Source organism: Scaptodrosophila lebanonensis, unplaced genomic scaffold, assembly GCF_003285725.1.
Source record: "Scaptodrosophila lebanonensis strain 11010-0011.00,11010-0021.00 unplaced genomic scaffold, SlebRS2 tig00000147-arrow-arrow-pilon, whole genome shotgun sequence".
Classification (NCBI taxonomy): Eukaryota; Metazoa; Arthropoda; class Insecta; order Diptera; family Drosophilidae; genus Scaptodrosophila; species Scaptodrosophila lebanonensis.
In genome coordinates, this window is record NW_022060591.1 from 1,355,077 (window position 1) to 1,369,151 (window position 14,075).

The following is a 14,075-nucleotide window of genomic DNA, read 5'->3' on the forward strand; positions in this document are numbered from 1 at the left end:
ATAATGGCGGAATCACACATACACATGTTTATATGTATTACGTGTGTGCACATATTCACAGACGTAAACAAGTAAAAAAGCTAAAGTCGGGTGTCCCGACTTTGAAATACTCTGTACATATGTTTAGAATAATTATAGAAATTAAAAAAGTAAGAGAATTAAAAAAAAAATTTTGGATCGATTTTTACCTCTTTTGGTATTCGTCCTTACGTAAAGGGTGTATAATTGCACATATACAAAGAAATTGCGTCTATGTGAGTGTATGTATGTTTATTCATTTTATATTTATTATGTGAATTCAAAAAAATAAAACAAACTTGCACAGCGTACACTCATAACGCATCTTTGTGCAAAGTTTGGTGTCTCTGACTGACAGACTGACAAACGGACAGACGGACAGACAGATAGAGGAGGAAAAGGAGATCGAGCAGTCCTTCAGTACTAGTAAGAAATAAGAAAAGAATGCTAAAGTCGAGCAAGCTCAACTCTTAAATACCCTGTACCTCCCACCAAAAAGGAAAAAATAAAAAAAAAAAAAATTTAAAAATATTATAATAATTAAATTATTTAATTAAATTAAATACATGTTCAGTTTCAACAGCACACATTTACATCAGAATCGTGTCTCGGCATGTTTATATGCGTGTGTGTATGCAGCACAAAGTTGAACCCAAGCAGCAACAACAACAGGTGCGAGCAGCGCTGCGGGCAGCGCTACAAGCAGAGCATGGGCAGCGATTTTAGTTATGGCTATAACTTTCTTCAGAATTGACCTATCATGATGAAACTTAGCAGACATGATTATGTGTCTGTCTGTCTAACGGGATGTAGTTACAAAATTTTAATTCGGAATTCCAAGAACTATGGGAGTTATAGGAAACAAGAAAAGAATGCTAAAGTCGAGCAAGCTCAACTCTTAAATACCCTGTAATTCCCACCAAAAAGAAAAAAATCGTGTCTCTGCGTGCTTATATGTATGCGTGTATGTATGCAGCACAAAGTTGAACCCAAGCAGCAACAACAAAAACAGCTGCAGCTGCCGGCAGCGCTACAAGTAGAGCATGGGCAGCGATTTTATTGATGGCTATAACTTTCTTCAGAATTGACCTATCATGATGAAACTTAGCAGACATGATTATGTGTCTGTCTGTCTAACGGGATGTAGTTACAAAATTTTAGTTCGAAATTCCAAGAACTATGGGAGTTATAGGAAACAAGGAAACATTATGTGTCTGTCTGTCTAACGGGATGTAGTTACAAAATTTTAATTCGGAATTCCAAGAACTATGGGAGTTAACGGAAACAAGAAAAGAATGCTAACGTCGAGCAAGCTCAACTCTTAAATACCCTGTAATTCCCACCAAAAAGAAAAAAATCGTGTCTCTGCGTGCTTATATGTATGCGTGTATGTATGCAGCACAAAGTTGAACCCAAGCAGCAACAACAAAAACAGCTGTAGCTGCCGGCAGCGCTACAAGTAGAGCATGGGCAGCGATTTTATTGATGGCTATAACTTTCTTCAGAATTGACCCTGCAAGTATAAATTTGATTCTCCACTAAAAAGAGGTTGGAGACTCAATTTTTTAATGTGCCTTCCGTCGCGCCCTCATTGTCGCCTCAATCGCCTGCTCCTCTCCCATTAACTCTTCAAAACATTGACTGCTCTCCAATGCTGTCTCCGTCAACCTCTCCAGGTATTCTGTTTGATACTTCCCCTTTACCCTCGCCGATAACTGTCTCAGCGACCCCTATTTTTGTCCCACCCTCACGCAGTGAAGCAGCTGCGCCGTCTCATAAACCATCTGAGCCTGTTTCTCGCGTTCGTAAGGATCAATGCGAACTGCCCTCTGGTGTAACGGTCGATACTGCTTCTACCTCATCTGCATGCCCTCCTTCCCTTACAGTCGTAGCGCCTCGGAAACAAGTATTTGTTTCAAGGCTGTCTGCTGATACTAGCTGTGAGTCTATCGCTGTTTACATTGCTAGCAAATCTTCTGCTAGCGTTTCCATTTCGAAATTTATTTTTTCCGTGCCTCGAGAAGGTGCTTTTTTTGAGATTAGTTTGAAGCTTTTGAAACTATTTGCGACCCAAAATTTTGGCCACCGCATATGATAGTTCATGAGTTCAAACAGAAAAAACGCACTAATCCAATTCAGGTGTCTTTGCCAGTTAGTTCTTCAATACATAGCTTGCCGGACTGGCTAATAAATTTTCCCCCAACGGGTCAGTAATTCTTCACCTTTAGCTTTTAATTATATTTTATCTCTTAATATTTAATTTTTTTTTGTTTTTTTTTTTCTTTTATCATCTATTGCTATTTTTTCATCTCTATTCCTTTTTTTGTTAGGTCTAATAACTTATCTGACTACCCTCTGCTGTGAATCGGGGCATAGCTGGCCGTTTGGCAAATAAAATTCCCCCACCGTGTCGGATTCGTTATTAGATATTTGTGTCATTTTTATAGGCTTTTTATTCCTGTAGCTTTATTTTAGTTTAAGTTTTCTTTTGTATTGATTTTTTGTTTTCTTTTACATCGACTGCATTGTTTGTCGATGAAATAAATAAATAACAACCGTTGCAGCTCTGTACAAAAAGATTGACCTTCTAGGAAAAGAAAATGAAGCATTGAAAAAGCAAGCAGTTCGCCAAACAAGCAGATCACCAACACGTTAGGCAGTTAGTACCGTACAGCGCCCTCTTGCACCAACTACTGGAAACATTTTTTTATAAAAAGGAACATAAGTGGAATTCCTTATTTCGCCACAGTGGCTTTTTTGCGGAGCCACTCTGGCTATATCGACATGGCTATATCGACTCGGCTTGTCATGCTGATCAAGAATATATATACTTTGTGAGGTCTACCAAGCCTTTATACTCTGTACCCAAAGGGTAAAAGGGTATACTAGTTTTGTGCGAAAGTATGTAACAGGCAGAAGGAGGCGTGGCAGACCCTATAAAGTATATATATTCTTGATCAGGATGACAGGACGAGTCGATATAGCCATGTCCGTCTGTCTGTATGAACGCATGGATTTCAGAAAGTATAAGAGCTAGAATAACCAAACTTGGTATCCAGATTCTCCTAAGTCCGAGAAAGTACTAGTTTGATGTGGAATTTTTGGAATTTTGAACTCAAATTTGGTTTCATCATGATTGGTCAATTCTGAAGAAATTTGTATTTAATTTAATTAAATAATTTATTTAATTATAATCTTTTAAAATTAATTACACAATTTTTCTTTCATTTTTTTCCTTTTTGGTGGGAGGTACTGGTTATTTAAGAGTTGAGCCTGCTCGACTTTAGCATTCCTTTTTAGTTTTAGCCTCAATTAGTTTTGCTTGTTGATGTGATTGTCCCGTTTCCAGATGCTTTTGTTTTTTTTTTTCTAGTGGTACATCGGAAGGATCGTAAGAATCTATATTTTTGACTACAGAATTAGTTTTATTTTCATAATGGCGGAATCACACATACACATGTTTATATGTATTACGTGTGTGCACATATTCACAGACGTAAACAAGTAAAAAAGCTAAAGTCGGGTGTCCCGACTTTGAAATACTCTGTACATATGTTTAGAATAATTATAGAAATTAAAAAAGTAAGAGAATTAAAAAAAAAATTTTGGATCGATTTTTACCTCTTTTGGTATTCGTCCTTACGTAAAGGGTGTATAATTGCACATATACAAAGAAATTGCGTCTATGTGAGTGTATGTATGTTTATTCATTTTATATTTATTATGTGAATTCAAAAAAATAAAACAAACTTGCACAGCGTACACTCATAACGCATCTTTGTGCAAAGTTTGGTGTCTCTGACTGACAGACTGACAAACGGACAGACGGACAGACAGATAGAGGAGGAAAAGGAGATCGAGCAGTCCTTCAGTACTAGTAAGAAATAAGAAAAGAATGCTAAAGTCGAGCAAGCTCAACTCTTAAATACCCTGTACCTCCCACCAAAAAGGAAAAAATAAAAAAAAAAAAATTTAAAAATATTATAATAATTAAATTATTTAATTAAATTAAATACATGTTCAGTTTCAACAGCACACATTTACATCAGAATCGTGTCTCGGCATGTTTATATGCGTGTGTGTATGCAGCACAAAGTTGAACCCAAGCAGCAACAACAACAGGTGCGAGCAGCGCTGCGGGCAGCGCTACAAGCAGAGCATGGGCAGCGATTTTAGTTATGGCTATAACTTTCTTCAGAATTGACCTATCATGATGAAACTTAGCAGACATGATTATGTGTCTGTCTGTATAACGGGATGTAGTTACAAAATTTTAATTCGGAATTCCAAGAACTATGGGAGTTATAGGAAACAAGAAAAGAATGCTAAAGTCGAGCAAGCTCAACTCTTAAATACCCTGTAATTCCCACCAAAAAGAAAAAAATCGTGTCTCTGCGTGCTTATATGTATGCGTGTATGTATGCAGCACAAAGTTGAACCCAAGCAGCAACAACAAAAACAGCTGCAGCTGCCGGCAGCGCTACAAGTAGAGCATGGGCAGCGATTTTATTGATGGCTATAAATTTCTTCAGAATTGACCTATTATGATGAAATTTGGCATACAGACACATAATCACTAACGGGATGTAGCTACCTAATTTTCGAAATTCCAAGAACTACGGGAGTTATGAAAAAAAAAAAAACACGAATTGCGGTGGAGTGGGGGGGTGTATCAGAATAAAAAAATAAACTTGACCTGCCTAGGGCTTATGGGAATCTGGATACCGGATACAGCGCAAAGCGATTGCGTCCAGTCGTTTAAGTTCGTCCAAAGGCGGTGCCTTTAAATGATATCCAATGCACAACTAAGGAATGCCGCCGAATCGTCACCAACAGTAAACGATTCGCGCGAAAACCCAAACGCGTGCGAAAGAGATAACGCTGACGTTGGTGTGTATGTGTCACAGAAGGTACAGTTCGAGAGCAACAAAAACAATAATGATCACGAAAATTCTACGACAGACGCCAACGGCCAAGCTGACAACATAACAACCGTTGCAGCTCTGTACAAAAAGATTGACCTTCTAGGAAAAGAAAATGAAGCATTGAAAAAGCAAGCAGTTCGCCAAACAAGCAGATCACCAACACGTTAGGCAGTTAGTACCGTACAGCGCCCTCTTGCACCAACTACTGGAAACATTTTTTTATAAAAAGGAACATAAGTGGAATTCCTTATTTCGCCACAGTGGCTTTTTTGCGGAGCCACTTTGGCTATATCGACATGGCTATATCGACTCGGCTTGTCATGCTGATCAAGAATATATATACTTTGTGAGGTCTACCAAGCCTCCTTCTGTGTGTTCCATGTGCACTCGCACAAAAATAATATACCCTTGTACCCTTTGGGTACAGAGTATAAAGATATTTCTCGGCAATATGATGCGCATTCGGAAAAGTCGTTTTAAGTGAATTTGAAGTCTGCTCAAAGGGTAAAAGGGTATACTAGTTTTGTGCGAAAGTATGTAACAGGCAGAAGGAGGCGTGGCAGACCCTATAAAGTATATATATTCTTGATCAGGATGACAGGACGAGTCGATATAGCCATGTCCGTCTGTCTGTATGAACGCATGGATTTCAGAAAGTATAAGAGCTAGAATAACCAAACTTGGTATCCAGATTCTCCTAAGTCCGAGAAAGTACTAGTTTGATGTGGAATTTTTGGAATTTAGAACTCAAATTTGGTTTCATCATGATTGGTCAATTCTGAAGAAATTTGTATTTAATTTAATTAAATAATTTATTTAATTATAATCTTTTAGAATAAATTACACAATTTTTCTTTCATTTTTTCCTTTTTGGTGGGAGGTACAGGTTATTTAAGAGCCTGCTCGACTTTAGTATTCCTTTCTAGTTTTAGCCTCAGTTAGTTTTGCTTGTTGAGGTGATTGTGCCGTTTCCAGATGCTTTTGTTTTTTTTTCTAGTGGTACATCGGAAGGATCGTAAGAATCTGTATTTTTATACTCTGTACATGAAATGTACAAGAGTATATTAGGTTTGCGGGAAGTGAAAAGTGTAACAGGCAGAAGGAGGCGTGGCAGACCCCACAAAGTATATATATTCTTGATCAGCGTGACAAGACGAGTCGATCTAGCCCTGTCTGTCTGTCTGTCCGTCTGTCCGTCCGTATTAACACCTGGATCTCAGAGACTATAAGAGATAGAGACACCAAATTTTGCACAAAGATGCGTTATGTGTGTATTCTATACGAGTTTGTTTTATTTTTTTGATTTTCCCCCCCACTTCCCCCCTATGGGTGTTTTCCCGATTTTCCATTCGTATAATTGCCTATATCTCGGAGACTTTAAGACCTAGGCACACCAAATTTTAGCCCAAGATGCCTTATGTGAATACGCAGAAATTGTATATTTTGGAATTTCCCTCCCTCCCCCCTCTCCACGGCAAATGCGATTTTCTCTAACTCCCGTAATTCTTGGAATTTCGAACTAATATTTTGCAAATACCTTCAGTTAGTAATTATGTGTCCGTATGCCAAGTTTCACTATGATAGACCGATTTACCAAGAAGTTATAGCCATAAATATATTTGCTGCTGCAGCGCTGCTCAAGCGCTGGCCGCTGATGTTGCTGTTTGGTTGACTTCGAAAATGCTTACACAGACACGAATTGATGCGCATAGGCATACATACACTCACACAGACGCAATTGCTATGTAAATGTGCAATTATACACCCTTTACATGAGTTCGAATACCGAGAAAGGTAAAATCGATCATTGAATTTTTTTTTATTTTCTTAATTTTTTTTATTTTCTATAATTATTGTAAACATATGTACAGAGTATTTCAAAGTCGGGACACCCGACTTTAGCTTTTTTACTTGTTGACTACAGAATTAGTTTTATTTTCATAATGGCGGAATCACACATACACATGTTTATATGTATTACGTGTATGTATTACGTGTGTGCATATATTCACAGATGTAAACAAGTAAAAAAGCTAATGTCGGGTGTCCCGACTTTGAAATACTCTGTACATATGTTTAGAATAATTATAGAAATTAAAAAAAGTAAGAGAATTAAAAAAAAAATTTTGGATCGATTTTTACCTCTTTTGGTATTCGTACTTACGTAAAGGGTGTATAATTGCACATATACAAAGAAATTGCGTCTATGTGAGTGTATGTATGTTTATTCATTTTATATTTATTATGTGAATTCAAAAAAATAAAACAAACTTGCACAGCGTACACTCATAACGCGTCTTTGTGCAAAGTTTGGTGTCTCTACGGACAGACTGACAGACGGACAGACAGGGCTAGATCGACTCGTCTCGTTATGCTGATCTAGAATATATATACTTTGTGGGGTCTGCCACGCCTCCTTCTGCCTGTTACATTTTCAGCTCCCGCAATTCTAATATACTCTACATTTTATGTACAGAGTATTAATACGTACTTATGTATCTACATACATTTAACATAGGAACATGTTAGTTCCCGTTACTTTTAGCAATGTACAATCTGCATAAATTTGGTTGTATACATTTTTTTTGTTAAAATCGTAATTTTGGATAAAAATGGGAATTACAACTTACTAGCACTTTTTTATATATGTGCATACGCGGTTTCACTCTTTAAAATCTTTGTGTATTTCCCGGGACTTCTCTGCTTTACAATATCCGTAAATCGATGTTTTTATAAAATCGATCGGAACATCGAATCTAAAAACATCGAGTTAAAATAGAAAATCGCTAACGTAAAAATCGATACATCGATGTATATTTACATCACTACTTTCGTTCATACAAATGGACGGACGGACATACGGACATGCCTATATCGACTCGTCTTGTCATACTGATCAATAATATATACCTAATTCTGTTTTTACACGGTTTTGATGTAACACGGTTAAGATGCGATTGCCGTTATTCTAAACATGTACGATGTAGTAGACGGGATTGCCGGGGCCCAGGTTTTCGGCCTACAGGGTGCGGAGGAGGAAAAGGAGATTGAGCAGTCCTTCAGTACTAGTAAGAAATAAGAAAAGAATGCTAAAGTCGAGCAAGCTCAACTCTTAAATACCCTGAACCTCCCACCAAAAAGGAAAAAATAAAAACAAGAAAGGAATGCTAAAGTCGAGCAGGCTCAACTCTTAAATACCCTGTACCACCCCACAAAAAAGTAATTAAATTAATTAATTAATTTAATTTAATTAATTAATTAAATTAATTAACTAAATTAAATATAAAATATTCTATACATGCATACATATACATTTACATTTACATCAGAATCGTGCCTTATGCGTGTTTGTGTACTTGTACATATGTATGTATGTGTGCATTGGGCCTGGTTATATGATAATATATATATAATATATAATGAAACTTGGTATACGGATATATAATCACTAACTGTATGTGTCTACCAAATTTTAGTTTAAAATTCTAAGAATTACGGGAGTTATTGAAAATCGTTGATAGGGGGGGAGTGGGGGGGTGGATCAGAAAAAATGAACAAACTCGTCCTTTCTCGGTCACAGGAGAATCTGTATACCAAGTTTGGTTATTCTAGCTCTTATACTTTCGGAGATCCTTGCGTTCATACAGACAGACAGACAGACGGACATGGCTATATCGAATAAAACAAGATAGAACGCTACAGTCGAGCAAGCCCGACAGTAAAATAGCCTGTACTCTCCACAAAAAAGAAAAATTAAAAAAAAAAAATTTTAAAAAAAATTAAATTATTAAAAAAAATTAATGAATGAATTAATTAAATTAAATTAGAATATATGTTTATGTTTAGTTTTAACAGCATACATTTACATCACGTACCTATGCGTGTTTATATGCGTGTATGTATGCAGCACAAAGTTGAACCAAAGCAGCAACAACAACAACAGCTGCGGGCAGCGCTGCCGACAGAGGCAGCGCATGAGCAGCGATTTTACTTATGGCTATAACTTTCTTCAGAATTAACCTATCATGATGAAATTTGGCACACGGACACATTAGTACTAACTGGATGTACCTACCAAAATTGATTTCAAAATTCCGAGAATTACGGAAGTTATAAGAAAAAACACGAATTGCGGGGGAGTGGGGGGGTGCATCGAAAAAAAACTCAAACTCGTACTTTCTCGGTCTTAGGAGAATATGGAAACCAAGTTTGGTTATTCTAGCTCTTATACTTTCTGAGATCCTTGCGTTCATACGGACAGACGGACAGACGGACAGACGGACAGACAGACGGACAGACGGACGGACGGACGGACAAGGCTATATCGACTCGGCTTCTCATCCTGATCAAGAATATATATACTTTGTGGGGTCTGCCACGCCTCCTTCTGTGTGTTACATACATGCGCACAAAACTAGTATAGCCTTTCACCCTTTGGGTACAGGCTATAAAAATAAACTTGACCTGCCTAGGGCTTATGGGAATCTGGATACCGAGTTTGGTTATTCTAAGCTCTTGTACTCTTGTAAATGGCGACTACAGCGCAAAGCGATTGCGTCCAGTCGTTTAAGTTCGTCCAAAAGCGGTGCCTTTAAATGATATCCAATGCACAACTAAGGAATGCCGCCGAATCGTCACCAACAGTAAACGATTCGCGCGAAAACCCAAACGCGTGCGAAAGAGATAACGCTGACGTTGGTGTGTATGTGTCACAGAAGGTACAGTTCGAGAGCAACAACAACAATAATGATCACGAACATTCTACGACAGACGCCAACGGCCAAGCTGACAACATAACAACCGTTGCAGCTCTGTACAAAAAGATTGACCTTCTAGGAAAAGAAAATGAAGCATTGAAAAAGCAAGCAGTTCGCCAAACAAGCAGATCACCAACACGTTAGGCAGTTAGTACCGTACAGCGCCCTCTTGCACCAACTACTGGAAACATTTTTATATAAAAAGGAACATAAGTGGAATTCCTTATTTCGCCACAGTGGCTTTTTTGCGGAGCCACTCTGGCTATATCGACATGGCTATATCGACTCGGCTTGTCATGCTGATCAAGAATATATATACTTTGTGAGGTCTACCAAGCCTCCTTCTGTGTGTTCCATGTGCACTCGCACAAAACTAATATACCCTTGTACCCTTTGGGTACAGGGTATAAAGATATTTCTCGGCAATATGATGCGCATTCGGAAAAGTCGTTTTAAGTGAATTTGAAGTCTGCTCAAAGGGTAAAAGGGTACTAGTTTTGTGCGAAAGTATGTAACAGGCAGAAGGAGGCGTGGCAGACCCTATAAAGTATATATATTCTTGATCAGGATGACAGGACGAGTCGATATAGCCATGTCCGTCTGTCTGTATGAACGCATGGATTTCAGAAAGTATAAGAGCTAGAATAACCAAACTTGGTATCCAGATTCTCCTAAGTCCGAGAAAGTACTAGTTTGATGTGGAATTTTTGGAATTTTGAACTCAAATTTGGTTTCATCATGATTGGTCAATTCTGAAGAAATTTGTATTTAATTTAATTAAATAATTTATTTAATTATAATCTTTTAAAATTAATTACACAATTTTTCTTTCATTTTTTCCTTTTTGGTGGGAGGTACAGGTTATTTAAGAGTTGAGCCTGCTCGACTTTAGAATTCCTTTCTAGTTTTAGCCTCAATTAGTTTTGCTTGTTGAGGTGATTGTGCCGTTTCCAGATGCTTTTGTTTTTTTTTTCTAGTGGTACATCGGAAGGATCGTAAGAATCTATATTTTTGACTACAGAATTAGTTTTATTTTCATAATGGCGGAATCACACATACACATGTTTATATGTATTACGTGTGTGCACATATTCACAGACGTAAACAAGTAAAAAAGCTAAAGTCGGGTGTCCCGACTTTGAAATACTCTGTACATATGTTTAGAATAATTATAGAAATTAAAAAAGTAAGAGAATTAAAAAAAAAATTTTGGATCGATTTTTACCTCTTTTGGTATTCGTCCTTACGTAAAGGGTGTATAATTGCACATATACAAAGAAATTGCGTCTATGTGAGTGTATGTATGTTTATTCATTTTATATTTATTATGTGAATTCAAAAAAATAAAACAAACTTGCACAGCGTACACTCATAACGCATCTTTGTGCAAAGTTTGGTGTCTCTGACTGACAGACTGACAAACGGACAGACGGACAGACAGATAGAGGAGGAAAAGGAGATCGAGCAGTCCTTCAGTACTAGTAAGAAATAAGAAAAGAATGCTAAAGTCGAGCAAGCTCAACTCTTAAATACCCTGTACCTCCCACCAAAAAGGAAAAAATAAAAAAAAAAAAAATTTAAAAATATTATAATAATTAAATTATTTAATTAAATTAAATACATGTTCAGTTTCAACAGCACACATTTACATCAGAATCGTGTCTCGGCATGTTTATATGCGTGTGTGTATGCAGCACAAAGTTGAACCCAAGCAGCAACAACAACAGGTGCGAGCAGCGCTGCGGGCAGCGCTACAAGCAGAGCATGGGCAGCGATTTTAGTTATGGCTATAACTTTCTTCAGAATTGACCTATCATGATGAAACTTAGCAGACATGATTATGTGTCTGTCTGTCTAACGGGATGTAGTTACAAAATTTTAATTCGGAATTCCAAGAACTATGGGAGTTATAGGAAACAAGAAAAGAATGCTAAAGTCGAGCAAGCTCAACTCTTAAATACCCTGTAATTCCCACCAAAAAGAAAAAAATCGTGTCTCTGCGTGCTTATATGTATGCGTGTATGTATGCAGCACAAAGTTGAACCCAAGCAGCAACAACAAAAACAGCTGCAGCTGCCGGCAGCGCTACAAGTAGAGCATGGGCAGCGATTTTATTGATGGCTATAACTTTCTTCAGAATTGACCTATCATGATGAAACTTAGCAGACATGATTATGTGTCTGTCTGTCTAACGGGATGTAGTTACAAAATTTTAGTTCGAAATTCCAAGAACTATGGGAGTTATAGGAAACAAGGAAACATTATGTGTCTGTCTGTCTAACGGGATGTAGTTACAAAATTTTAATTCGGAATTCCAAGAACTATGGGAGTTAACGGAAACAAGAAAAGAATGCTAACGTCGAGCAAGCTCAACTCTTAAATACCCTGTAATTCCCACCAAAAAGAAAAAAATCGTGTCTCTGCGTGCTTATATGTATGCGTGTATGTATGCAGCACAAAGTTGAACCCAAGCAGCAACAACAAAAACAGCTGTAGCTGCCGGCAGCGCTACAAGTAGAGCATGGGCAGCGATTTTATTGATGGCTATAACTTTCTTCAGAATTGACCCTGCAAGTATAAATTTGATTCTCCACTAAAAAGAGGTTGGAGACTCAATTTTTTAATGTGCCTTCCGTCGCGCCCTCATTGTCGCCTCAATCGCCTGCTCCTCTCCCATTAACTCTTCAAAACATTGACTGCTCTCCAATGCTGTCTCCGTCAACCTCTCCAGGTATTCTGTTTGATACTTCCCCTTTACCCTCGCCGATAACTGTCTCAGCGACCCCTATTTTTGTCCCACCCTCACGCAGTGAAGCAGCTGCGCCGTCTCATAAACCATCTGAGCCTGTTTCTCGCGTTCGTAAGGATCAATGCGAACTGCCCTCTGGTGTAACGGTCGATACTGCTTCTACCTCATCTGCATGCCCTCCTTCCCTTACAGTCGTAGCGCCTCGGAAACAAGTATTTGTTTCAAGGCTGTCTGCTGATACTAGCTGTGAGTCTATCGCTGTTTACATTGCTAGCAAATCTTCTGCTAGCGTTTCCATTTCGAAATTTATTTTTTCCGTGCCTCGAGAAGGTGCTTTTTTTGAGATTAGTTTGAAGCTTTTGAAACTATTTGCGACCCAAAATTTTGGCCACCGCATATGATAGTTCATGAGTTCAAACAGAAAAAACGCACTAATCCAATTCAGGTGTCTTTGCCAGTTAGTTCTTCAATACATAGCTTGCCGGACTGGCTAATAAATTTTCCCCCAACGGGTCAGTAATTCTTCACCTTTAGCTTTTAATTATATTTTATCTCTTAATATTTAATTTTTTTTTGTTTTTTTTTTTTCTTTTATCATCTATTGCTATTTTTTCATCTCTATTCCTTTTTTTGTTAGGTCTAATAACTTATCTGACTACCCTCTGCTGTGAATCGGGGCATAGCTGGCCGTTTGGCAAATAAAATTCCCCCACCGTGTCGGATTCGTTATTAGATATTTGTGTCATTTTTATAGGCTTTTTATTCCTGTAGCTTTATTTTAGTTTAAGTTTTCTTTTGTATTGATTTTTTGTTTTCTTTTACATCGACTGCATTGTTTGTCGATGAAATAAATAAATAACAACCGTTGCAGCTCTGTACAAAAAGATTGACCTTCTAGGAAAAGAAAATGAAGCATTGAAAAAGCAAGCAGTTCGCCAAACAAGCAGATCACCAACACGTTAGGCAGTTAGTACCGTACAGCGCCCTCTTGCACCAACTACTGGAAACATTTTTTTATAAAAAGGAACATAAGTGGAATTCCTTATTTCGCCACAGTGGCTTTTTTGCGGAGCCACTCTGGCTATATCGACATGGCTATATCGACTCGGCTTGTCATGCTGATCAAGAATATATATACTTTGTGAGGTCTACCAAGCCTTTATACTCTGTACCCAAAGGGTAAAAGGGTATACTAGTTTTGTGCGAAAGTATGTAACAGGCAGAAGGAGGCGTGGCAGACCCTATAAAGTATATATATTCTTGATCAGGATGACAGGACGAGTCGATATAGCCATGTCCGTCTGTCTGTATGAACGCATGGATTTCAGAAAGTATAAGAGCTAGAATAACCAAACTTGGTATCCAGATTCTCCTAAGTCCGAGAAAGTACTAGTTTGATGTGGAATTTTTGGAATTTTGAACTCAAATTTGGTTTCATCATGATTGGTCAATTCTGAAGAAATTTGTATTTAATTTAATTAAATAATTTATTTAATTATAATCTTTTAAAATTAATTACACAATTTTTCTTTCATTTTTTCCTTTTTGGTGGGAGGTACTGGTTATTTAAGAGTTGAGCCTGCTCGACTTTAGCATTCCTTTTTAGTTTTAGCCTCAATTAGTTTT